General features: G+C 40.8%; 1 protein-coding gene across 3 annotated transcripts in view; it reads left to right on the plus strand.

The window, feature by feature from the left end:
• Nucleotides 1-394: 394 nt before the first annotated feature.
• Nucleotides 395-25,964, plus strand: part of LOC115193550 (leucine zipper putative tumor suppressor 2 homolog) — an 88,420-nt gene continuing 62,850 nt past the window's right edge. For 2 of the 3 annotated variants that reach the window (XM_029752274.1, XM_029752272.1), the window contains exon 1: nucleotides 395-890. The gene's annotated coding sequence lies outside the window, so the exon portion shown is untranslated. Of the gene's footprint in view, nucleotides 891-1,074; nucleotides 1,171-25,964 lie in introns of all 3 variants that reach the window. The other variant, XM_029752275.1, reaches the window with a different exon arrangement.

The raw sequence follows: 25,964 nt of genomic DNA on the forward strand, positions 1-25,964 counted from the left end.
AACCCATTCAGACACAATAACAGCTCCTTGTTTCAAAGCTGTCGGACAGGTAGTGTAGTGCTTAGAGGAATGAAAAATGGCGTTTCTACAGGTTAGTTAGTGAGGGGATAGGATGTCCCTTGGAATATCCTGTGTGACTCAAAGGGTTTCTCCCCCAGTTAGGATCCTCTGACTCAAGTGTCTGACTAAAGAGATCTCAGACAGTGAGACCAGCCAAGTGGGACATTTTACACACCACGATTTGATCTATGTTAACACAAGCGCTAGATTATACACGATTTATATGACAAAGGACACATGAACTTTGAAGCAAAGTGGTCGACAGTAAAAGTATGTAAAAAGGGATTATTTGCGTCAAGCAACGGGATACCGGCCGTCAGAATACCCCCTACGAACGCTCTCTGGTCCCCTCCTCCCCTCACCGGTCATAAACCTTGTCGCTTCAGATAAACGGTCGAGCCCCGACAAGAGGAGCAAGTTCACCCGCGATGCTCCATTCGTTTCCCTCTGTCTGCGGGTGGTGCTGAACGTTTGCACGCACGCGGACCGGGCGGTGGGGGCTGGGATACGGTGCGCGTGAGAGAACAGAAAGAGAGAACGGGACTGGACGAGCGCGAGTCGAGCCTGAAGCAAATCTGTTTATTTTCCAAGCGGAAATTTCCACGTGTTTGGGACAGACACAAGAGGAAGAGTGAGAAGCATGAGGTGGGGAAGCCTGAGTTTCTTCTCGTGAAAGAAGGAAAAATGTATATGAAATAGACCTATCAACGAACAGAGACCGGATTTGTACAGTTTAAAGCTATATCAAGGAAATAACTTACTTATTTCAACCAAGACACATCTGGAAATCGTCGTTCCTCGGACGTTCTCTGCAAGAATTAGATTGAGAGGTGAGTTTCTTGAATGGAACTAAACTGTCAACAATGTTTTCAAATTGTGTTCATGGAATCGATTGATCCTGTTCTGCATAAAATGTTGTTTATCCCTCAAGTTTCTAAATAGGCTTATAGAGTCCTACATATAAGTCCTTAATATATATATATATATATATTTTGTTTTTTGTTTTTGTTGCAGAAACACCAGTATACATACAATAAGTATACAAACAGACAATGAGGGGATAGGGAGTGCAACAAATGACAGATTATACAAAGACCTTAAAAGACACAGGTATTGAATGTTTTAACAGCTTTCTTATTAGAAAAATGTATATTGGTCTTAATGTACTGCTCAAATTCCTTATAGAAAACATGTAAGAGTGTTTTTTTATTAGTGAATTTACATTTATGAATATGGAATTTCCATTAGCACAATTAGATTGATGAGGTAAAATTATTTTTCTTTATCCTTATTATAGTTAAGGAAACCGAGCAGCACATTCTCCAATAAACAATAATAAAAATCATCAAGAATATTAACAATTATAAAACTATTAATATCTTGCCTTAATTTCTTTACATGTAGGCAATGCCAAAATACATGCAAAACTGTTTCTGGATGCTCAACACAAAAAGTAAAATGAATGTTAATGTATTTTTTTTTAGTTTCTTCAGGTAATGATTTGCAGGGTAACACTTATAGATCATTCTGAAAGAGACCTCTTTGACCTTGTTAACAAGCAGGTATTTGTGTAGTTATAACCAGACTTTTTTCCAACAGATATTCTTGACAAATGTATTCCAGTAAGTTGTGACATAAGGAATAGATACAATATCCCTTTGAAATAAAGCACGTATAGATCTCTTGTTCTGAGGGAGCAAGGATGAACACATTTTCAAATCAAATCAAATGTTATTTGTCACATACGTGTTTAGCCGATGTTATTGCGGGTGTTGCAAAATGCTTGTGTTTCTAACTCCAACAGTGCAGTAATATCTAACAAGTAATATCTAACAATTTCACAACAATACACACATCTAAAGTAAAGGAATGGAATGAAGAATATATCAATATTTGGGCGAGCAATGTCAGAGCGGCATAGACTAAGATACAGTGGAATAGGATAGAATACAGTATATACATATGGGTGGTGACCTAGAATACCTCACAATCAAATGCAGACCGTATTACCTCCCAAGATAATTATCTTCAGTTACAGTCACAGCCGTGCATATTCCCTCTCAAGATGATACCACGACGGGTGAACAAGTCAGGTGAACAAAATGACTTGAGTTCCTGTATGTTGTTATGATCACACCACGTCTCGTTAATCATAAGGCATACACCCCCGGCCTTCTTCTTCCCAGAGAGATGTTTGTTTCTGTCGGTGCGATGCGTGAAGAAACCAGGTGGCTGTACCGACTCTGATAGCGTGTCTCGAGTGAGCCATGTTTCCGTGAAACAAAGAACGTTACAGTCTCGGATGTCTCTCTGGAATGCTACCCTTGCTCGGATTTCGTCTACCTTGTTGTCAAGAGACTGGACATTGGCGAGTAGTATGTCCCTTCTAATGCGGCGCCGTTGTTTTGGCTCGCCGGCTGGGATCCGATCCACTGTCCTGGGTGGTGGACCAAACAGAGGATCCGCTTCGGGAAAGTCGTATTCCTGGTCGTAATGTTGGTGAGTTGACGTTGCTCTTATATCCAATAGTTCCTCCCACCTGTATGTAGTAAAACCTAAGATTTCCTGGGGTAACAATGTAAGAAATAACACATAAAAAAGCTAAATACTGCATAGTTTCCTAGGAACGCGAAGCGAGGCGGCCATCTTTGTCGGCGCCGGAAGTTGTCTTGAGATGTTGCTTCAATATATCCACATAATTTTCCATCCTCATGATGACATCTATTTTGGGAAGTGCACCAGTCCCTGCTGCTGCAAAGCACCCCCACAACATGATGCTACCACCCTCGTGCTTCACAGTTGGGATGGTGTTCTTCAGCTTGCAAGCCTCCCCCTTTTTCCTCCATACATAACGATGGTCATTATGGCCAAACAGTTCTATTTTTGTTTCATCAGACCAGAGGACATTTCTCAAAAAGTATGATCTTTGTCCCCATGTGCAGTTGCAAACCGAGAGGCCTTTCAGGTTATGTCGATATAGGACTCATTTTACTGTGGATATAGATAATTTTGTATCAGTTTCCTCCAGCATCTTCACGAGGTCCTTTGCTGTTGTTCTGGGATTGATTTGCACTTTTCGCATCAAAGTATATTCATCTCTAGTAGACAGAATGCGTCTCCTTCCTGAGCGGTATGACGGATGCGCTGTCCCATGGTGTTTATACTTGCGTACTATTGTTTGTACAGATGAACGTGGTACCTTCAGGCGTTTGGAAATTTCTCCCAAGGATGAACCAGACTTGTGGAGGTCTACAATTTTTTATGTGGTCTTGGCTGATTTCTTTTGATTTTCCCATGATGTCAAGCAAAGAGGCACTGAGTTTGAAGGTAGGCCTTGAAATACATCCACAGGTACACCTCCAATTAATTCAAATGATGTCAATTAGCCTATATGAAGCTTCTAAAGCCATGACATCATTTTCTGGAACTTTCCAAGCTGTTTAAAGGCACAGTCAACTTAGGGTATGTAAACTTATGACCCACTGGAATTGTGATACAGTGAATTATAAGTGAAATAATCTGTCTGTAAACAATTGTTGGAAAAATTACTTGTGTCATGCACAAAGTAGATGTCCTAACCGACTTACCAAAACTATAGTTTGTTAACAAGAAATTTGTGGAGTGGTTGAAAAACGAGTTTTAATGACTCCAACCTAAGTGTATGTAAACTTCCGACTTCAACTGTATGTGACCAATAAAATTTGATTTCATTTGATATGTCTATTCCTCATGAATGTGAAGCCAGATTGGTTCTCTTCTATAGTTGAGTCCAATACTGCCTTCAATCTTTTTGCAAATATTGAGGCTAATATTTTGTAGTTATTATTGAGCAGACAGATTGGACGGCAATTATCGAGAAGAAACAAGTCTTTCTTGGGCTTAGGGATGAATGTAATCAGACCTTGAGTCAAACTGGGAGGGAGAGCATTATTTGCGATGCTTCAGAAAAGACCTCCAACAGAAATGGGGTTAACTGTTGAGAAAAAGTTTTGTCAACCTCAGCAGGTATACCATCAGTCCCAGAAGACATATTATGTTTAAGTTGTTGAATAGAATAAATGATCTCTTCAACTATAATAGGGTCATCTCACAGTTCCCCATCAACGTCCCCAATTGATTTCATATCCCCCAGAGAGTCAAAAAAAGAGTTGAGGACGCCTCACAATACTTAGAAATATATCAATTCCTGTAGAAGTTGCAACTAACGATAGAGATTCATTTGGGAGCATCTGTGATGAGACCATTAATATTTAATTGTTGAATTGTATTATTTTTAGAGGTATTTTTCTAACCTGAAAAGATAAGATGAATTTTGTTCACCCTCCTCTAGCCCCTTCTTCCTAGATCTGACAAAGGCTCCCTCTGCTTTCAGTTCATATGTACATATACACAGCTTGTGTTGTAGGTCAAACAGAACAGATTTGTCCTCTTCTGAGAGACTTTCAACAGGCTTTTGAACAAGAGAGGTGATCTTTGTAATTACACTTTCTTCTTCAGCTCTGTATTACCTCCCAAGAGAATTATATTTGTAATAAATGGCAAAAATACTCCCATATTTTTACAAATATTTTCCAACCTCATGTTTTAAAAGCTCCCAGTTATTACTGTATGAATTGTAATTTATAGCTTTGTTCCAGAAGTGTGTAATTAAATTGTTTATCTCCATCTTGACCAACTCATGTTTTAATATTCAGCTATTAAGCTTCCAATAGGATGTTCTGCCAAGGCCATTATCAGAGATAAACAGTGTAATGTCAATATAAATGTCTCTATGATCAGTAAGGGCCATTATCAGAGATAAACAGTTTAATGTCAATATAAATATCTCTATGATGAGTAAGGGCCATTATCAGAGATAAACAGTTTAATGTCAATATAAATATCTCTATGATCAGTTAAGGGAGTGGCCAGGATGTTAACAGAAATACCCTGTTTATCAAAACATTTAGACACCAGCCAAAAATCTATGGTGATTGTCTGGAGCGTGCCTTATTACTACATGTGAAAGACTTGTCATTAGGAAACTTTACTCTCCAAATATCTATAATAGCAAACCTTTCCATAAACTGCCACAAACTTGTATTCATAGAAGTGGACTGTCCCAGAGGCCATCTATCAATTAAATCATTAGGAGAAATATTAAAATCCCCACCTACTATAAGTAAAGCATCAGGGAACTTGGTTAGCCAATGGAGAATAAGCTTTTCCAAAGATTCAAGTAAAGTTTGGAATTAAACCCATAAATGTTGGTAATAATAATAATGATGTTGATAACAAGACAAAGAAAGTGACCCAGTCGGAGTGCAAAATACTTCCATTGAAATGATTCTTTAGAGCGATATCTCCAGCAGAGCGTTCAGAACCATGAGAGAGCCATGAATCATTTCCCCACTGAGATCTCCAGAAAGTACTACGAGCTAAACAACAAAGAGCTTGCTCACTGCCTATACTGCAGGTAAAAATAGCAAAGGTGAGAGAAAAATCTAATAATAAATATCCATTACTCCAGTAGTCCGGTGCAGTTAGAATGAAAGTTAAATCACCTTAGAGCCCGGAGTGAGATCTGCTCAAATCAGAGGTAGCTTATCTAAGTAGCCTTTGTGTCCATCAGGCACAGTCTATGATAGTCCTCAAAGGGGAAGGCTGATTTCGGATCCGTTGATGAAAGCGTGCCCTCCGATGAAGTAAGCCGCTTTCCCCTCTTTTCGTGCTTTTTCCACAGCTGGCCACAGTTTCTCTCTCCTTTCTCTGTCTGCTTTCGAGAGGTCTTCAGCAAACCACAGGTTGTTGACGTGTAGGAAGGTAGATTTCTTTGCTGCTTTCCAAGTGGCATCCCTGTAAATCCGTGATGTGAACTGGAGAATGACACCTCTGGGCTTGGAGTCACCCTGCCTTCTCGTGCCGAGGCAATACACAGTGTCGACAACATCTGCTATCTTAGCCTTCTCCTCAGGTAGGACAGCTTGGCAGACTTTGAGGGTCTTTTGCCGCACGTTCTCCCCATCTGCCTTGGGGAACGCCATACAGTCTCAGATTCCACCGTCTGGAGTAGTTTACAAGTTCTGCGATTCTTCTTTGACACAAGTCCATGTTTCCCTCCTCTTTTTCGACACGATTTTTGATGTGGGCAACCTTCTTAACATCGTTGATTTTCATGCATGCAAAGTCAACTGTTTTTTTTAAGCCCTCGATTTTCATTGCGTTGTCGCCGACCATTTACTCTATGACATCAGACCTGGTATTGATGAGCCTGGAAAGTGTGGCGATAACATTGTTATTGGCAGCGGCATCAAGGCCCAGTTCAAAAATGTCTTTCTTGGAAGCTGGAGGTTTGCTTGGGGTTATAGGCAATGAACGGAAAATCCTTGTCTGACACCGTAAGTGTCATAGAGTCTGTCAGCCAGTATAGTATAAGGACATTGGATGACGCCTGAGCATTTCTAGCTGAGGAGGTAGCGATAAGATTTGTCTTTCTGTCAGTGCGCTGTGACATTTTTGAAAAATCTTAAATCATCCATTCATTGGTTAGTTCAAAATAATACACTTTTCACTATCTTTCAAAAGTTGGTATGCAGAGCTGGGATTAGCGTGGGCTCAAGCTGCCATCTTGGAGCCTCCCTGTCACTCTGCTACAAACCAAAGCTAGTGGGAGAGAAAGATCGTCTCCAACTCCAGTCACACATCAGAAGCTCAGCTCACATGACGCAGCAACCTGGTCTCAGAGCATTTCCTTTTCTGTATGTATATAAATCCGAGACACTTAATTTAGTATAATATGTTACGTTTCAGCCATATCTGAACCCTGTTGTTGCCAAATCATACATACTGGAAACATGCAGAACCTGACGCCATTTTTACCCTGTTTCAAAGGCTATTGTCTCTTAGAAAAGAATGTCAATTTCATGGCCTACTCAGTCAAGTCTGTTCTATTTATATCAGTGGGAAAGTGTCTGTCTACCCACTGGGCACACAATGGTTTAATCAACGTTGTTGAACCAACGTGGAATAGAGATTGAATTGACGTCTGTGCCCTTTGGGAATAAGATGATTTACTTGACATTCCTTCTTTTTGAGATTTGCTACAAAGTGTTTATTGTCTTTAATCATTGACAAAAAGCTATGGACAAATCTCCCATATTTCTCATCATATTTCCAGGATTCTGTCGCCATTTCAGCTGTCTTCCCTCAGACTGCTGTGAGTCTCTGGAGCAGGAATGCTGGGTAATAGTGTGCTGAGCTGCTGTCTGCCTCTGACTACACAGCTGTTTCAGTGTGGAGTTTCTGAATCCCCCAACCAACCCCACTGGCATCACCCTGTTTGGAAACACCCACTCACTCACTCACTCACTCACTCACTCACTCACTCATTTGACCAAGACAAATATGATTCTTCATGTTCTGAAGGGTTCAGTGGGGTCGTTCTCTGACCTATCATTAACATTATATCCTAGAAGTCAGATTTCATAACCTAATACATCTGATAAAGCACTGAGCTCTGTTGACAGAGTATTTCATGACCTAATACATCTGATAATAAGCACTGAGCTCTGTTGACAGAGTATTTCATAACCTAATACATCTGATAATAAGAACTGAGCTCTGTTGACAGAGTATTTCATGACCTAATACATCTGATAATAAGCACTGAGCTCTGTTGACAGAGTATTTCATAACCTAATACATCTGATAAAGCACTGAGCTCTGTTGACAGAGTATTTCATAACCTAATACATCTGATAATAAGCACTGAGCTCTGTTGACAGAGTATTTCATAACCTAATACATCTGATAATAAGCACTGAGCTCTGTTGACAGAGTATTTCATGACCTAATACATCTGATAAAGCACTGAGCTCTGTTGACAGAGTATTTCATAACCTAATACATCTGATAAAGCACTGAGCTCTGTTGACAGAGTATTTCATAACCTAATACATCTGATAATAAGCACTGAGCTCTGTTGACAGAGTATTTCATAACCTAATACATCTGATAAAGCACTGAGCTCTGTTGACAGAGTATTTCATAACCTAATACATCTGATAATAAGCACTGAGCTCTGTTGACAGAGTATTTCATAACCTAATACATCTGATAAAGCACTGAGCTCTGTTGACAGAGTATTTCATAACCTAATACATCTGATAATAAGCACTGAGCTCTGTTGACAGAGTATTTCATCCCCTAATAGATCTGATAAAGCACTGAGCTCTGTTGACAGAGTATTTCATAACCTAATACATCTGATAAAGCACTGAGCTCTGTTGACAGAGTATTTCATAACCTAATACATCTGATAATAAGCACTGAGCTCTGTTGACAGAGTATTTCATAACCTAATACATCTGATAAAGCACTGAGCTCTGTTGACAGAGTATTTCATAACCTAATACATCTGATAATAAGCACTGAGCTCTGTTGACAGAGTATTTCATAACCTAATACATCTGATAATAAGCACTGAGCTCTGTTGACAGAGTATTTCATAACCTAATACATCTGATAATAAGCACTGAGCTCTGTTGACAGAGTATTTCATGACCTAATACATCTGATAATAAGCACTGAGCTCTGTTGACAGAGTATTTCATAACCTAATACATCTGATAAAGCACTGAGCTCTGTTGACAGAGTATTTCATAACCTAATACATCTGATAATAAGCACTGAGCTCTGTTGACAGAGTATTTCATAACCTAATACATCTGATAATAAGCACTGAGCTCTGTTGACAGAGTATTTCATGACCTAATACATCTGATAAAGCACTGAGCTCTGTTGACAGAGTATTTCATAACCTAATACATCTGATAAAGCACTGAGCTCTGTTGACAGAGTATTTCATAACCTAATACATCTGATAATAAGCACTGAGCTCTGTTGACAGAGTATTTCATAACCTAATACATCTGATAAAGCACTGAGCTCTGTTGACAGAGTATTTCATAACCTAATACATCTGATAATAAGCACTGAGCTCTGTTGACAGAGTATTTCATCCCCTAATAGATCTGATAAAGCACTGAGCTCTGTTGACAGAGTATTTCATAACCTAATACATCTGATAAAGCACTGAGCTCTGTTGACAGAGTATTTCATAACCTAATACATCTGATAATAAGCACTGAGCTCTGTTGACAGAGTATTTCATAACCTAATACATCTGATAAAGCACTGAGCTCTGTTGACAGAGTATTTCATAACCTAATACATCTGATAATAAGCACTGAGCTCTGTTGACAGAGTATTTCATAACCTAATACATCTGATAATAAGCACTGAGCTCTGTTGACAGAGTATTTCATAACCTAATACATCTGATAATAAGCACTGAGCTCTGTTGACAGAGTATTTCATAACCTAATACATCTGATAATAAGCACTGAGCTCTGTTGACAGAGTATTTCATAACCTAATACATCTGATAATAAGCACTGAGCTCTGTTGACAGAGTATTTCATAACATAATACATCTGATAATAAGCACTGAGCTCTGTTGACAGAGTATTTCATAACCTAATACACCTGATAATAAGCACTGAGCTCTGTTGACAGAGTATTTCATAACCTAATACATCTGATAAAGCACTGAGCTTTGTTGACAGAGTATTTCATAACCTAATACACCTGATAATAAGCACTGAGCTCTGTTGACAGAGTGGTGCAGCTTCCTCGTCTAAACTTTTGGGGATTTTACATTTTGTGGTTGTCGTCTTCCAAGGTGTTTCCGCGTGTCGCAAATAGATAAGTTAGTATGACACGAGCTGAAATAAATGTAAAAGGCTTTGAAAATAAAAAGCTTGCGGTATGCTCAGTGCTACAAAGGTAAAAACTCCAATAGGTTTGGAACGGATGATGATAGAGACATGAGCTGTAGACCACGGGGTTTCTTAGAGGAGTGTCTACACAATTAACACGTTATTTTACACATTGGTCAAAAGATGCTTTTTGATTTGACACCCTACTCATTCCCTCTCATACCCAGAGTCTTGGCAGGAAACTCACGGTCTGTTTCTCATGCCATCCCCAGTTGTTTTAGTGTCTCACCATCTGGGGAAAAATCATGTCTAACACACACAGAGGGAGAGGAAGAGAGAGAGAGAGGGGGAGAGAGGAGGCAGAGAGAAAGCGAGAGAGAATGAGGGAGAAGGGGCAGAGAGAAAGAGAGAGAGAAGGGCAGAGAGAAGAAGAGGCATGGAAAGTGACAGAGGATACAGTACATCAGTGAAAGCTGCTGGCAGAGAGAGCAAGTGAGAGAGGACACAGGATGAGGGAAAGAAAGAGAGTGAATGGGGGAGTGAGAGGGCCGAGATAGGGTTAAGTTGTGACACTGTAAAAATATATTTGTTTTATGTTCTAAAGTCTCAAGGCCTGTTTTAATGTTTTAATACAGTGTATGGATCAGAATTGGAAACGCTGCTGGTCTGATTGGACCATAAATAATCCTCACACAGAGAGATAAAGAAATGGGATCTTTCTCGCTCTTCTCAATTCAATTCAAGTGCTTTATTGGCATGGGACACATAAGCTAACATTGACAAAGCAAGTGAAGTAGATAATATACCAAAGTGAAATAAACAATAAAAATTAACTCTCAATTAAATTCAATTTGCTTTATTGGCATGACATAACAATGTACATATTGCCAAAGCTTACTTTGGATATTTACAATATGAAAATATTAAGAATCAAAATTATCAATGGGACAAAAGTAACAGCAATAACCAAGGGTCAAAATAACCATACATTATACAATAACAATAAGCATACAGTAGAGGACATGTGCAGGTTGATTGGTCTGTCAGACACTGTCCCTCATCTCTCTGTCTCTCTTTCTCTCACTCTCTCTCTGTCTCTCTCTCTCTGTCTCTCCCTCTCTTTCTCCCTCTCTCTCTCTCTCTCTCTCTCTCTCTCTCTCCTTCTCTCTCTTTTGCTCTCTCTTCGACTCTCTCTCCCCCTCTCTCTTTCTCTCTCTCTGTCTCTCTCTCCATTCATCCCCATCTCCAAGGTAATTTTCACGTTGTCTAAAGAAGTAATCAAGTTGATGTTTATTTGTATTTTATGCTTACTCAGGCACGCACACTCCCTATCCTTATCAGGACAGACAAACCAGTCACATGCTCGTTGTTCACATGGAGCACTCCAAACAAAAGACACATCTCATAAGTGATAGTTATGAAATAAACCAAAACTTGTTTCTCACAACTAGAGCAGGTTGCGAATTCTGCAAACAACGTTTCCACTCCGAGAATGAGAACAGTAAATTACTGTAATTAATACAGTGGCTTGCGAAAGTATTCACCCTCTTGGCATTTTTCCTATTTTGTTGCCTTCAACCTGGAATTAAAATGGATTTTAGGGGGGTGAAGATGCAAAATAGATGAAGATGCTAAATATTTTTTTGTGAAACAAACAAGAAATAAGACAAAAGAAAACAGAAAACTTGAGCGTGCATAACTATTCACCCCTCCCCAAAGTCAATACTTTGTAGAGCCACCTTTTGCAGCAATTACAGCTGCAAGTCTCTTGGGGTATGTGTCTATAAGCTTGGCACATCTAGCCACTGGGATTTTTGCCCATTCTTCAAGGCAAAACTGCTCTAGCTCCTTCAAGTTGGATGGGTTCCGCTGATGTACAGCAATCTTTAAGTCATACCACAGATTCTCAATTGGATTGAGGTCTGGGCTTTGACTAGGCCATTCCAAGGCATTTAAATGTTTCCCCATAAACCACTCGAGTGTTGCTTTAGCAGTATGCTTAGGGTCATTGTCCTGCTGGAAGGTGAACCTCCATCCCAGTCTCAAATCTCTCGAAGATTGAAACAGGTTTCCCTCAAGAATTTCCCTGTATTTAGCGCCCTCCATCATTCCTTCAATTCTGACCAGTTTCCCAGTCCCTGCTGATGAAAAACATCCCCACAGCATGATGCTGCCACCACCATGCTTAACTGTGGGGATGGTGTCCTCAGGGTGATGAGAGGTGTTGGGTTTGTGCCAGACATAGCGTTTTCCTTGATGGCGAAAAAGCTACATTTTAGTTTAATCTGACCAGAGTACCTTCTTCCATGTTTGGGGAGTCTCCCACATGCCTTTTGGCGAACACCAAACATGTTTGCTTATTTTTTTCTTTAAGCAATGGTTTTTTTCTAGCCACTCTTCCGTAAAGCCCAGTTCTGTGGAGTGTACAGGTTAAAGTGGTCCTATGTACAGATACTCCAATCTCTGCTGTGGAGCTTTCCAGCTCCTTCAGGGTTATCTTTGGTCTATTTGTTGCCTTTCTGATTAATGCCCTCCTTGCCTGGTCCGTGAGTTTTGGTGGACAGCCCTCTCTTGGCAGGTTTGTTGGGGTGCCATATTCTTTCAATTTTTTAATAAATAAATAAAGTTTCAGATATATTTTTATAACCCAACCCTGAACTACTTCTCCACAACTTTGTCCCTGACCTGTTTGGAGAGCTCCTTGGTCTTCATGGTGCCACTTGCTTGGTGGTGCTGACACTGGGGCCTTTCAGAACATGTGTATATATACTGAGAGCATGTGGCAGATCATAGGACACTTAGATTGAACACCGGTGGACTTTATTTCACTTATTATGTAACTTCTGAAGGTAATTGGTTGCACTAGATCTTATTTGGGGGCTTCATAGCAAAGGGGGTAAATACATATGTACCCACCACTTTTCCGTTTGTTATTTTTTTTTGAATTTTTTTAAACAAGTAATTTTTTTCATTTCACTTCACCAATTGGGACTATTTTGAGTATGTCCATTGCATGAAATCCAAATAAAAATCCATTTAAATTACAGGTTGTAATACAAAAAAATAGGAAAAACTCCAAGGGGGATGAATACTTTTACAAGGCACTGTAGGTCAGGCCTTATTGTGCCTATTCAGACAGGGTTAGTTTTATTGGGGGAGATCAGGTAATGTAATTATCTGCACGAGCACAAAACACCACATCTGTAATTTTAGTCCCACCTGAATCTGCTGTATCAGTAATTTTTACATGGCAGGAGAGTAACAATTCCAGCCAGAATAACTTTTTTTTGGCGAACTCCAAGGTCTGATAGCAATAGTCCCATGCGAATCGACATCCCTGTGTTTTGAGAGAAATGTCTGAGATTGACAGGTGTTGCTCGCGGTTTGCGCAAGAAAACAATAACTGATTCGATAAATTGATCATAAGCTATATATATGAATGACCTACATGTAGCCTATCAACTTTCAGAGTGAATGCTTTTGCTTATATGTTTTGTGGGTATTAATTGAATATTGCCAAATGCCTCAGTAAAAAATATTGAGCCTATTTAATGCAACCCTTGCTGCTAATAGGTGGCAAAGAAGCATACAGCTGACCTACACGTTTGGAAATGACAAGTTCACTTTCTCATCCATAGCCTTAAAATGCATCTCAAGTGCATTTGCACTGTTTAGCTCACATCTGAAGGCAGGAGGGTGGGGGCATTTAGGATGTGCTGCGGATCGGTAAAGTATCCTAATGATTATGATCACACTTTCTCAATTCAATTACTTTGGCCACACTATTGGAAATATGGTTTGGTAGGGTTTAGAAACTTGGGAACCTTGAGTTATCAGTGTGGCCCTATCACCTGGACATTTTGGACACCTGGACACCTGAAATACTGTATCTTCACGCCTAGAAAAAAAATCTAAAGAAACACGAATGCCGTCCGAATCGTCCTTTGGAATAAGGGACATTCTGGAGTAATAATTGCATAACCAACGTTCTCTAGTGATACTAGTCCTGTGCGAATAGGTCTTTGGTCATGTGATTTTTTATTTTTTTATTTTATTTACTTCACCTTTATTTAACCAGGTAGGGTAGTTGAGAACAAGTTCTCATTTACAACTGCGACCTGGCCAATATAAAGCAAAGCAGTGCGACAAAAACAACAACACAGAGTTACACATGGGATAAACAAACTTACAGTCAATAACACAATAGAAAAAGCTATATACAGTGTGTGCAAATGTAGTAAGATTAGGGAGGTAAAGCAATAAATAGGCCATAGTGGCGAAATAATCACAATTTAGCATTAACACTGGAGTGATAGATGTGCAGATGATGGTGTGCAAGTAGAGATGCTGGGGTGCAATATGGGGATGAGGTAGTTGGGTGTGCTATTTACATTTACATTTACATTTAAGTCATTTAGCAGACGCTCTTATCCAGAGCGACTTACAAATTGGTGCATTCACCTTATGATATCCAGTGGAACAACCACTTTACAATAGTGCATCTAAATCTTTTAAGGGGGGGGGGTTAGAAGGATTACTTTATCCTATCCTAGGTATTCCTTAAAGAGGTGGGGTTTCAGGTGTCTCTGGAAGGTGGTGATTGACTCCACTATTTACAGATGGGCTGTGTACAGGTGCAGTGATCGATAAGCTGCTCTGACAGCTGATGCTTATAGTTAGTGAGGGAGATATAAGTCTCCAGCTTCAGTGACTTTTGCAATTCGTTCCAGTCATTGGCAGCAGAGAACTGGAAGGAAAGGCGGCCAAAGCAGGTGTTGACTTTGGGGATGACCAGTGAAATATACCTGCTGGAGCGCGTGCTACGGGTTGGTGTTGCTATGGTGACCAGGGAGCTGAGAAAAGGCGGGGCTTTACCTAGCAAAGACTTATAGATGACCTGGAGCCAGTGAGTTTGGCGACGAATATGTACCGAGGGCCAGCCAACTCTAGTTACAGGTCGTAGTGGTGGGTAGTATATGGGGCTTTCGTGACAAAACGGATGGCACTGTGCCAGACTACATCCAGTTTGCTGAGTAGAGTGTTGGAGGCTATTTTGTAAATGACATCGCCGAAGTCAAGGATCGGTAGGATAGTCAGTTTTACGAGGGTATGTTTGGCAGCATGAGTGAAGGAGGCTTTGTTGCGAATTAGGAAGCCAATTCTAGATTTAACTTTGGATTGGAGATGCTTAATGTGAGTCTGGAAGGAGAGTTTACAGTCACCTAGGTATTTGTAGTTGTCCACATATTCTAAGTCAGAACCGTCCAGAGTAGTGATGCTAGTCGGGCGGGTGGGTGCGGGCAGCGATCGGTTAACCTCTCTAGGGTCGGCGGGACGAAATCGTCCCACCTACGTAACAGCCAGTGGAATCCTGTGGCGCGTTATTCAAATACCTTAGAAATGCTATTACTTCAATTTCTCAAACATATGATTATTTTACACCATTTTAAAGACAAGACTCTCGTTAATCTAACCACACTGTCCGATTTCAAAAAGGCTTTACAACGAAAGCAAAACATTAGATTATGTCAGCAGAGCACCCAGCCAGAAATAATCAGACACCCATTTTTCAAGCTAGCATATAATGTCACAAAAAACAAAACCACAGCTAAATGCAGCACTAACCTTTGATGATCTTCATCAGATGACACACCTAGGACATTATGTCATACAATACATGCATGTTTTGTTCAATCAAGTTCATATTTATATCAAAAACCAGCTTTTTACATTAGCATGTGACATTCAGAACTAGCATACCCCCCGCAAACTTCCGGTGAATTTACTAAAAATGTACTAAATTACTCACGATAAACGTTCACAAAAAGCATAACAATTATTTTAAGAATTATAGATACAGAACTCCTCTATGCACTCTATATGTCCGATTTTAAAATAGCTTTTCGGTGAAAGCACATTTTGCAATATTCTAAGTAGATAGCCCGGCATCACAGGGCTAGCTATTTAGACACCCAGCAAGTTTAGCACTCACCAAAGTCAGATTTACTATAAGAAAATTTTTATTACCTTTGGTGTTCTTCGTCAGAATGCACTCCCAGGACTTCTACTTCAATAACAAATGTTGGTTTGGTCCCAAATAATTCATAGTTATGTTCAAATATCCTCTGTTTTGTTCGTGCGTTCAAGACACTATCCGAATGGTAAAGAAGGGTGACGCGCACGACGCATTTCGTGACAAAAAAATTCTAAATATTCCATTACCGTACTTCGAAGCATGTCAACCGCTGTTTAAAATCAATTTTTATGCCATTTTTCTCGTAAAAAAGCGATAATATTCCGACCGGCAAAGCGTGTTTACGTTCAAAGAGAGAGAAAATAAAAGCATGGGATCCCCTCATGCACGAGCCTCAGTCTGATGGTACTCTGACCGGCCACTATCCAAACGTGCTAATGTTTTTCAGCCAGAGGCTGGAATTACATCATTCAGCTTTTTCCCGGGTTCTGAGAGCCTATGGGAGCCGTAGGAAGTGTCACGTTACAGCAAAGATCCTCAGTTTTCAATAAACAGAGCCAAGAAGAACAAGAACTTGTCAGACAGGCCACTTCCTGTAAGGAATCTTCTCAGGTTTTTGCCTGCCATATGAGTTCTGTTATACTCACAGACACCATTCAAACAGTTTTAGAAACTTTAGGGTGTTTTCTATCCAAAGCCAATAATTATATGCATATTCTAGTTACTGGGCAGGAGTAGTAACCAGATTAAATCGTGTACGTTTTTTATCCGGCCGTGCAAATACTGCCCCCTATCCCCAACAGGTTAAAGAGCATGCATTTCGTTTTACTAGCATTTAAGAGCAGTTGGAGGCCACGGAAGGAGTATTGTATGGCATTGAAGCTCGTTTGGAGGTTTGTTAACACAGTGTCCAAAGAAGGGCCAGATGTATACAGAGCAGTGTTGTCTTGGCCAGGTTGATGAAGATGGCTGCACAGTACTGTCTTTTATCAATCTCGGTTATGATATCGTTTAGGACCTTGAGCGTGGCTGAGGTGCACCCATGACCAGCTCGGAAACCAGATTGCATAGCGGAGAAGGTACAGTTGGATTCGAAATGGTCGGTGATCTGTTTGTTAACTTGGCTTTCGGAGACTTTAGAAAGGCAGGACAGGATGGATATAGGTCTGTAACAGTTTGGGTCTAGAGTGTCTCCCCCTTTGAAGAGGGGGATGACCGCGACAGCTTTAAAATCTTTAGGGATCTCAGATGATACGAAAGAGAGGTTGAACAGGCTAGTAATAGGGGTTGCAACAATTGCGGCGGATAATTTTAGAAAGAGAAGGTCCAGATTGTCTAGCCCAGCTGATTTGTAGGTGTCCAGATTTTGCAGCTCTTTCAGAACATCAACTATCTGGATTTGGGTGAAGGAGAAGCGGTGGGGGGACTCGTACAGGTTGCTGCGGGGGGTGCATGGCCGGGTGGAAGCATGGCCGGCCGTAAAAAAATGCTTATTGAAATTCTCAATTATCGTAGATTTATCGGTGGTGACAGTGTTTCCTAGCCTCAGTGCAGTGAGCAGCTGGGAGGAGGTGCTCTTATTCTCCATGGACTTTACAATGTCCCAAAACTTTTTGGAATTAGTGCTACAGGATGCAAATTTCTGTTTGAAAAAGCTAGCCTTTGCTTTCCTAACTGACTGGTTATATTGGTTCCTGACTTCCCTGAAAAGTTGCATATCGCGGGGGCTATTCGATGCTAATGCAATACGACACAGGATGTTTTTGTGCTGGTCAAGGTCAGTCAAGTCAGGAGTGAACCAAGGGCTATATCTGTTCTTAGTTCAACATTTTTTGAATGGGGCATGCTTATTTAAGATGGTGTGGAAGGCACTTTTAAAGAACAACCTGGCATCCTCTACTGACGGGATGATGTCAATATCCTTCCAGGATTCCCTGGCCAGGTCGATTAGAAAGGCCTGCTCGCTGAAGTATTTTAGACTGTGATGAGGGGTGGTCATTTGACCGCGGACCCATTATGGACGCAGGCAATGAGGCAGTGATTGCTGAGATCCTGGTTGAAGACAGCAGAGGTGTATTTGGAGGGCAAGTTGGTCAGGATGATACCTATGAGGGTGCCCATGTTTACGGATTTAGGGTTGTACCTGGTAGGTTCCTTGATAATTTGTGTGAGATTGAGGGCACCTAGCTTAGATTGTAGGATGGCCGGGGTGCTAAGCATATCCCAGTTTAGGTCACCTAACAGTACGAACTCTGAAGATAGATGGGGGGCAATCAATTCACATATGGTGTCCAGGGCACATCTGTTGGCTGAGGGGAGTCTATAACAAGCGGCAACAGTGAGAGACTTATTTATGGAAAGGTGGATTTTAAAAGTAGAAGCTCGAACTGTTTGGGCACAGACCTGGATAGTAAGACAGAACTCTGCAGGCTATCTCTGCAGTAGATTGCAACTCCGTCCCCTTTGGCAGTTCTATCTTGACGGAAAATGTTGTAGTTGGGGATGGAAATTTCAAAATTTTTGGTGGCCTTCCTAAGCCAGGATTCAGACAAGGCTAGGACATCAGGGTTGGAGGGCTGTGCTGAAGCAGTGAATAAAACAAACTTAGGAAGGAGGCTTCTGATGTTAACATGCATGAAACCAAGGCTCTTACGGTTACAGAAGTCAACAAATGAGAGCGCCTGGGGAATAGGTGTAGTACTGGGGGATACAGGGCCTGGATTAACCTCTACATCACCAGAGGAGCAGAGGAGGAGTAGGATAAGGGTACACCTAAAGGCTATAAAACTGGTTGTCTATTGCGTTGGGGACAGAGATTTAAAGGAGCAGATTTCTGGGCATGGTAGAATAGATTCAGGGCATAGTGTACAGACAAGCGTATGGTAGGATGTGAGTACAGTGGAGGTAAACCTAGGCATTGAGTGACAATGAGGGAGGTTGCACCTCTGGAGGCACCAGTTAAGCCAGGTGAGGTCTCTGCATGCGTGGGGGGTGGGACAAAATAGCTATTTAAGGCATGTTGAGCGGTACTGGGGGCTCTACAGTGAAATAAAACAATAATAACTAACTGAAACAGCAGTAGACAAGACATATTGACATTAGAGATAGGCATAAAGCAATCACAGGTGTTGGTCGGGAGAGCTAAGACAACAATGGGTAAATGGCGATGAATGGGCAGAGAGGGTCAGTTAGGTACACACAGGACCTGAGTTCGAGGCTGGGGCCAACAGATAAACTAAATTAGGTACAGTGCTAATGAACAGACCAGCAGGCATCAGCTGTGTAGCCGAGTGATCATAGGGTCCAATGAGCAGCAATAGGTGAGTCAGGGAGCCGTTCGGTAGTCGCTACTATGCTAGGCGAGCGGGAAACACAGAGTTCATAAAGCTAGCAGGCCGGGGCTAGCAGATGGGTCTTCGGCGACATCGCAACGGAAAAGCCTGTTGAAACCACATCGGACGATTACGTCGGCAGACCAGTCGTAATGGATCGGCGCGGCTCCGTGTCGACAATAAAGGGTCCAGGCCACTTGGCAAAAGTGGTATTGTAGCCCAAGAATTAGCTGGTATACGCCGTCTGCTGGCCAGGAGATGGGCCTAGGTCGAGGCTAGCTGAAGGCTAACTGGTGCTTGCTTCGGGACAGAGACGTTAGCCAACAGTAGCCACTCGGTTGCAGCTAGCTAGCTGCGATGATCCAGTGTAATAGTCCAAAGCTTGCGGCAGGAATCCGGTGATGTGGTGGAGAAAAGCGGTCCGAAATGCTCTGGGTTGATATCGCGCTGTGCAGACTGGCAGGTAATTGTCCGAGCTAAAGATGAAGACCGCTAGCAGTGGCAAACAATGACTAGTAGCTAGTAGTTTACTGGCTAGCTGCTGATGGAGGTTCCAGTTATAAGGTATAAAACAAAATAGCAGATCCGTACCACATTGGGTGAGGCGGGTTGCAGGAAAGTATGTTTAGTTCGTAGATGGAAAGTGAGATTAAAATATATATGTGAAAACGAAAAACAGACTATTTACAGACTAATTAACACGGAACAAGACAAACACACGTCCGACTGCTACGCCATCTTGGATATGTGATGCATGTGTCACGTAACGAGAGCAAGGGTTAAGGGAATAAGGGATGTTTACCTTAACAAATGAGGGATTTCTGTAACAAAACTTTTCAGTCAGAAATGGCTGTAATTATATTGCAGCTTCAATGAACATGGACAGCGCAATAAAAACGTTGATGTTTTGTGGTGGTCGCTGCAGCAGGGAGGAGAGAGAGACATTGGGTGCTTGTCAGTCACTCGCTGTCTTTTTCTTTAACACAGCGCAGCAAGTCTGAGCCTGGCCCGGCACAATCAAATCAATTGCTGGTCGGACTCCCTCTAGTCATTTGTGTGTCTTAATTATTTAATCAAACCGTGTGCTTAAAGCATCAGACAAGTTCAGTGAATATAGTTGATTTGATTAAAACACATAGAATGTGTCAATATATGGAAAAAATTTAGTGAGAGACTTGAGAACTCTCAGAACAAAAAGAGTGAAGAGTTTGTAGGGCTGTCCCCGGCTAAAAAAAACCTTGGTCGACCAGTCGTCTGAGAGTTCTCAAGTCTCTCACTCAAGGTCAGCTTTATTGGATTTAGGATTTACAGTCAAACGGCCATCTTTCTTTGGCTTCATTTATTATGGCTCAACTCCATGCACAAACCTTGTAAGATCATGTAAGAGTATTACAAAGTGCTCACAGATTTAAAAAATGTTGTCCTCTGGCTTCCAGAACCTATAATTGGGGATTGAGAATTCTCACACATTCGCCATCCTACCCCTGGCCTGTCCTGTTGTGTGGTTCTGGTTGAGTAACCCTGGTAACCCTGGTGGCATCACTCCCAGACAGGGACCACAGTGAATTAGGTCAAAGGGCACTGGAGCGTCCTGTCTGTGTCGGGCTGGGGACCTGGAGAGGGGGTTAGAGGGTGTTTGGAGGAGAAGAATTAGGCTGTCTGTCTGGGAGTTTTGGCAAGGGGTGGGGGTCCTGTTTGGGGGATATAACACAAGCTAATATTATCTTGTTTGTTAGCAAAAATGTACTTGACTGGAACTTGTTACATGTTTTGGCCTGGTTTGTTCCTCTTATATAAAGAGGCAATTTGAAATCACAACTAATTGGAAAAAATTGATCTTGATGATTCAGTGATTTGACTTGAGAAAAGAAACAAAGGGAGAGAGAGAGAGAGAGAGAGAGAATCACAAGAGACACCTGCCTTCTAGTCCTTTACCAGGGTAAAAAGGGAGCAAAGGAGAGAAAGAGGAAGAAAGAGAGAGGGGGAGATGGAAGTAGCATGTCATTTCTTATTTTCTCACTGCAGCACTGTAAAGAGATTTGTTTCAATTACATAACCCCCTACCCCCTTCTCTCCTTTCCCCTCTCTTTCCCCCCTTCCTATTTCCCAACAAATTCTTTCCTTCTTCTAGAGAGAGGATAGATTGCTATTCAGACATCTTTCTAATTGCTATTCAGACATTTTTCTAATTGCTATACAGACATATTTTAATCTGTATTTGTTTGTTTGTTCATCCTCTCTTCAGGATGTGTGTGAAAGAGAGAGAGAGAGAGAGAGAGAGAGAGAGAGAGAGAGAGAGAGAGAGAGAGAATCCGAATGAAGGGAGAGGAAGATGGAAGAGAGAGAATGATGGAATTGAAGGAGAGAAGAGGAGGAGAGGGGGACATATTTATAGTTCAGCCTACTGTTGGTCTGGAGCTCATGGCCTAGCATCCATGTCAGACCTCATCAGCTACACCCACACACACACACACACACACACACACACACTCCCTCCATCCCTGGGGCAGTAAATACAGGTTGTCACACAAACCTGGGAATGATGACATCCTGTCACAGAGAGCATTATCTGAGATTGTGTATGTGTGCGTGTGCGTGTGCGTGTGCGTGTGTGTGTGTGTGTGTGTAATACAGACTGTGCCTGTCTTCTGCCTTTTTGTCTCAAGCAAACAGCAAGCCATTCAGCTTAGGTCTTCAATCAACTCTTCTCTCTCTGTTTTTCTGTCTCGCTGTGTGTCTCTCTCTGTCTCTGTGTCTCTCTCTGTCTCTCTGTTTCTCCATCTCTATCTGTGTGTGTGTGTCTCGCTGTGTGTCTCTCTCTGTCTCTGTGTCTCTCTCTGTCTCTCTGTTTCTCCATCTCTATCTGTGTGTGTGTGTCTCGCTGTGTGTCTCTCTCTGTCTCTGTGTCTCTCTCTGTCTCTCTGTTTCTCCATCTCTATCTGTGTGTGTGTGTCTCGCTGTGTGTCTCTCTCTGTCTCTGTGTCTCTCTCTGTCTCTCTGTTTCTCCATCTCTATCTGTGTGTGTGTGTCTCGCTGTGTGTCTCTCTCTGTCTCTGTGTCTCTCTCTGTCTCTCTGTTTCTCCATCTCTATCTGTGTGTGTGTGTCTCGCTGTGTGTCTCGCTTTGTGTCTCTCTGTTTCTCTGTCTTTCTGTGTCTCTGTGTGTCTTTCTCTCTGTCTCTTTCTCTATCTATCTCTGTCTCTGTGTTTCTCTGTCTATCTCTGTTTTGCTGTGTCTCTCTGTGTCTCTCTCTGTCTCTCTGCGTCTCTCTCTCTGTCTCTCTTTGTGTTTCTCTGTCTATCTCTGTCTATCTGTGTCTCTCTGTCTCTCTATTCTGTAGGTGTAACTAAAGGGGCTCCCAGAGGGTTCGCTCTAATGACATCAATACCTTTGTTCATTGTCCCTGCTTTAGGCAGAGTGACTGCAACCAACCACACACACACACACACACACACACACACACACACACACACACACACACACACACACATTACTACATTGATCATCTCTCTTAGATCAGTGTGTACAGTAAGTACTGACCTGTCTGTCAGGCAGTAACCTGGCCAGCTGTAAGTACTGACCTGTCTGTCAGGCAGTAACCTGGCCAGCTGTAAGTACTGAGGTGAGTAGATGACTCATGTTTCTATCTGTACCATCATCTGTGACAGCACGGGCAGTGCCATTGAGGCCAACTCCATTTTGAAGAAGTCAATTGTCTTCTTCTTTTGTTTGCATAATGCATTCAGCTTATATTGGTGATTTACCACCACCTGCAGTGCATGAGTCCTGAAGCAAATCCCCTTATTGTTTGGGATACCTTTAATTAAATGTACCTTCAGAGGTCATTCAATTCAATATTCATCAATAATAAAAAAGCAGTTTCTGGCTAAAGAGACAAGACTAACAAGGGAAGTCCATGAACTAATAGGTCAAGTAGATAGCAATAAAAACGATACTACAGCGATGCAAAATAAGTTAGAGGAAAAACAAAAAGTACTTGAGGAACTTATTCAAGCACAATCTAATGTAATCTATTACAAAAATAAAGCAAATATGGAGAAAAATGCACAAAATTCTTCCTGAATCTCCAATACAGGAACGCTAACAAAAAGAATTTGCAGAAACTCGTTACTGAAGACGGAGTCATCTATGATTCTCAGAATGATATTTTAAAAGAGGAAGCTAAATATTTTAGGCAGATGTTCTCTTTTTTGTCTCATCCTCTCCCACTGAATGAAAATTATGGTAAGGAATTCTTTCCAAATAATATACAAAATGTAAAATTAACAAATGTAAAGAAAGATCATTGCGAAGGCCAAATTACAGAGGAATAACTTTTTGAGGCTATTAAATCCTTTCAGTCAGGAAAATGGAAAAACCCCAGGGCTTGATGGCATACCGGTAGAGGTAATTCAAGCCTTTTTTGATATACTAAAAGCTCCACTGTTAGATTGTTTGAACTACTCCTATAGAAATGTCAGGTACTCAGCAGGAAGGTCTGATTTCTCTATTATTAAAACAAGACCCAGATGGCAAATATAAAGACCCAGTCTATCTAAAAAACTGGAGGCCCCTTACACTTCATTGTTGTGATGCAAAAATACTAGTGAAATGCATAGCACTCAGAATTAAAGGGTTTTACCAGGTATTGTTCATCCTGGTCAGATAGGTTTTTTACATGGACGATACATTGGAGATAATATACAACAACTACTAGAAATAATATAACATCATGGAACATCTAAAAAGCCAGGCCTGGTATTTATAGCGAATTTTGAAAAGGCATTTGATAAAGTAAGACTGGATTTTATTTATAAATGCCTGGATTTTTTCAATTTCAGTGATTCTCTAATAAAATGGGGAAAAATAATGTCTAGCAACCCCAGGTGTAAAATAGTAAATAACAGCTACTTCTCAGAGAGTTGTGTATTGTCAAGAGGAGTTAAACAAGGGTGTCCACTGTCACCATATCTATTCGTTATGGCCATAGAAATGCTAGCTATTAAAATCCAATAGCAACATTAGAGGATTAGAAATCCAAGGCTTAAAAACAAAGGTGTCCATGTATGCCGATGACTCAAGTTTTATATTAAGTCCACAAGCTAGATCCCTGCAATGTCTCATTGAAGATCTAGATAATTTTTCTGAACTCTCTGGACTAAAACCTAATTATAATAAGTGTACAAAATTACGTATTGGATCTTAAAAAAATACAACTTTTACATTACCCTGCAGTTTATCCAAAAAAATGGGCTGATGGTGAAGTAGACATACTTGGTTTTCATATCACAAAATATATAAATAAGCTCTCCACAATGAATTTCAATAGAAAACTTGTAAAAATAGACAAGATCCTGCAACCATGAAGAGGTTATTTATGGAAAAAAAACCTGATTAACTCCTTAGTCATATCTCAGTTTACTCACTTACTTATGGCGCTGCCTACTCCTGATGATTCATTTTTCAAATCATATGAGCAAAAAATATTTCGCTTTATCTGGGACGCTTAACCAGACAAAATAAAGCGTGCCTATCTATATAATGAATATGAATTGGGTGGGTTGAGATTATTAAATATAAAAGCACTAAACCTCTCTCTACAAGCTTCACTTATTCAAAAGTTTTACTTGAACCCTAAATGGTTCTCAAGTAGATTACTAAGAAAAGCTTATCCATTGTTTAAAAATGGTGTAGATTGCCATGTGTAGATTGCCTTGTCTAGATTGCCATGTCTCATTTTCTATTAATTGAAAATGATACTTTTTTCAAAGTATCTCTCTTTTTCAAACAAGCATTGCAGAGCTGGCTACAATTTCAAATTCATCCCCCAGAAAAGATAGAACAAATATTAGAACAAATATTATGGCTGAACTCAAATGTGCTAGTTGATAAAATACCTTTATTTATGGGAAAGATATTTGAAAAGGGTATTTTGTTCTTAAATGACATTGTAAATTGGAATGGGAGAGTTATGTCCTTCACGGAGTTATCAAAATTGTATGGGAAGGTCTGCTCAATCCAAGAGTACAACCAATTGATTACAGCATTACCCCAAAAATGGAGGAGGCAGGTGGCAGCCGGAGGAGGTAGGAAACTTGTCTGTGCCCAATATAAAGGATCAAAAATGGCGGAGGAATAAAATAGCATAAATAGGAAAGTATTCAAGTTTCATTTGAGGATCAGGATGTTGACAACTGTGCCATGTAGATTGCAAAATAGTTGGGAAGAGATTTTTGATGTACCGATTCCATGGTACAGAGTGTATGAGTATGATAAAACAATGCAAGATTCAAGACTTTGTGCTTTTCAGCTAAAATTATTCTATAGCATTCTTGCCACCAACAAAATGTTGAATATTTGGGGCATAAAATCATCGAAGCTCTGCAGATTTTGTTGTGAGGATACAGAATCAATAGACCATTTATTTAGGTTTTGCCCTCAGGTAGCCTGTTTCTGGTCTCAGATTCAGGAATGGCTGAAAATGCATAACATTGAAATAAAATTTACCCTAGAAATAGTACTGATGGGAGATCTGGAGAGACCAGGTCAGTCAATTACTAATATATACTAATACTCTTAGTAAAACGATTTATCTTCAACTCGCAATCTGTGGATTCTATTCATTTAGATTTAAATTGCACGTTAAACATCACAGCATAGTTGAAAGATATATGTTGCATAGAAATCCATAGAGGGTGGCCAGCAGAGATAGATGGGATGGGCTGAGGGAAGCTGAGGGTTGGATGTGGAATTGAAGACAAATGGGAATGGAGTTGCTGTGCGGGAGATAAAATGATGGTCAAAGATAAAAGTCAAAAATAAAGTCAAAATAAAACATAC

Source organism: Salmo trutta, chromosome 5 (assembly GCF_901001165.1).
Source record: "Salmo trutta chromosome 5, fSalTru1.1, whole genome shotgun sequence".
NCBI classification, from domain to species: Eukaryota; Metazoa; Chordata; class Actinopteri; order Salmoniformes; family Salmonidae; genus Salmo; species Salmo trutta.